We start from the raw sequence: 2,771 nt of genomic DNA, 5'->3' as shown, positions 1-2,771 counted from the left end.
GGATTCGAAGATTATGAGTCGAGCGCCTTATCCACCTGGCCAATCTCTGCTGTGCCAACCACGAGTACCGAAACCCGGTTTTTAGCGTTATAAGTCTTCAGACTTACCGTTTAGCCACAAAAGAATCCTATAATTCAAACTGATTTACTGAAACGTTTCAAAGCCCTGTAAATAGATGTAATAGATAGAGAAAATCTACCAGCAGCGAATATTATAAGCAAAAAATTTCCAACTTATCAGTCCATTACTCCATACTATTCTAATTACAATATTTTACACAGAATGTAAGAAAACCTCACTTATTATTTGTCTTTATAGAATAGCTCAAAGTCATTGGTAAGGAAGTACATCTATATGATTGCTATTGTAAGAATGTAAGAAAACCTCACTTATTATTTGTCTTTATAGAATAGCTCAAAGTCATTGGTAAGGACGTACATGTATATGATTGCTATTGTAAGAATGTAAGAAAACCTCATTTATTATTTGTCTTTATAGAATAGCTCAAAGTCATTGGTAAGGACGTACATGTATATGATTGCTATTGTAAGAATGTAAGAAAACCTCACTTATTATTTGTCTTTATAGAATAGCTCAAAGTCATTGGTAAGGAAGTACATGCATATGATTGCTATTGTATTGTATAATTCATCGCACATATCTATTAATAGTGATAATAATTTAAAAAATGTATAATGATACTAAATAGAAGCCGTCCGTGGTATTGTTGATATGATTTTCTTATCAAAGCTTTTTAACATCAAATTACACACTAATACTCATCTCCATAAATTTACTTGTGATGTTTTACATGAATAATGCATGTTTTTACATCAACATATGTTCTGAAACCAAAGAGTCAAAATGTTATTCGTAATGTGATGGCCGCTAAGGTTAATTAATGCAGAAAGTTTTTAATATTATTAGTGTGATTCTCTTGAGGGAATTATTCCAAATAATAGAGTTATTTATTTGGATCATTGTGGAGTTATCCCAAATAATACTGTTAGTTATTAGCATCATTGGAGGATTATACAAATAATATTGTTTATTATGTGAATCATTGGGAGTATTATCCCAAATATTACTGTTTATTTATGTCATTTGTGAAGCGATCAAAGCGTTCTTCCCAATAAGTCAAACTTTTCGTGACCCCCTGGGATATTAAATAATCAAAGGTGCTAATCAAATGAATGCATTTTGTATCTATGCATACACTAAACTATGAAAACAACTGTGATGAACATGTTCAGTTCGATACCTGCATAAATCCGTTCGTACTGATTCGATTGGTTGTGTATACACAAAAATCATATGATAACTGATGTCTTGACTCTTTAAAAATACTATAAATTAGTGCTAAAACTGTGGTATACTTTTATCACATTTAAACTTAATAATACAAACTATCATTTTGAACAATGCTATAACAATTCACTTTAGAGTTGATATTTAGACGAAATATATTTCTATTATTGAGTAGAAAAGCTTTGCATTTTAACATTAGGCCTAACCCGATAACGGTTCAAGAAGGATTTCAATCCAAATTAACCTCAAACGTGAAGATTATGTAAGTTTAATTAATTCCAGGTCAAGATTAGGTTTATTTCATTATATATTAAAAGTTGCTTCTAAACAGACGCACTTCAATAATTCGTTATTTTAAGAAATCATGTTTCTCCTATTATATATACTTTAAAAGAACTGTGCGCGTTTCATTATAGATAAATATTCTTCCTATTGTCTTTAAAACCTGCTACCACATTACTCTTACAGTTATATCATGTTGAAAAAAAAAGATAGATTACTTGATCTATAGTTTCTTTTAAAACACGTACTTGTGGTTTCTGTCTTCTTGTCATAAAAAAATAAAACAAAAATCACTGATACAGAATTTACGTTTCCGCTATTACATATAAAGTCATTAATCTATATTATTTCCGAGAATAAACCACGCCTTTGGCTTTTTCTAATTCAATTTGAAGACTCTGGTTTCAGACAGTTTTGTCTAACTATAAATATATTTTTTCTGAGCATTTTCTGTACACTGAGACCCTTCAGAATTCTTACCGATATTAACGTCATTAACATTAATTACATGAACGTGTGGACAAGTAATTTTAAATTAATATTCCTGATTGGGTGAAGTTACGGTACGTTGTGTTGTATTTTCAAGGTTGCCTATATGGGTGTTATCAGTATCTGTGTGTAAAAGGGGCAGGTGACAGCTACTATTCCCTTAGAATGCTTACCTTCTGCTTGCTAGTCCTTGACACTATTGATGTCTTATCTGTATAATTTACTTTTTATATGTTTGTTGGTTTTTCATCTGACATTAAGTAACTTACATTTTATATGCATTTGGTCTGACATCAAAATTGTCACTTGACGTTCAAGCTTTTGCGACAAACAGAGTAGTAGATGGTAAATATAAGAGTAGAAATATCACAGAGCGTCATCCGACCCTTTCGTTTAAGGATGAAGAAAACTAGTCCTTTGTGATACCTGTGTTTCCTAATACAAAATAATATGTGCTTGCTAACTCTTGCACAATGAAAATCAAGGGTAAACAGAAAAGTTACTTACGGAAAAATCGCAACAACAACAACAACAACAACAAAATATATTATTAATCGAAAAAAACAGAGTACTGTTGATAACTTGTTTGTGTGCCTGGTCATGGGTTAGCTTTATTGTTGAGCCAGAATTATGTACGAGTAGTTATGAATACCCACATCGAAGTGATTAGTATTGTACATTATAATATCGAT

This window comes from Limulus polyphemus, unplaced genomic scaffold (assembly GCF_000517525.1).
Source record: "Limulus polyphemus unplaced genomic scaffold, Limulus_polyphemus-2.1.2 Scaffold7782, whole genome shotgun sequence".
NCBI classification, from domain to species: Eukaryota; Metazoa; Arthropoda; class Merostomata; order Xiphosura; family Limulidae; genus Limulus; species Limulus polyphemus.
The sequence above is the reverse complement of the archived record's forward strand: the minus strand, read 5'-3'. Positions refer to the sequence as shown.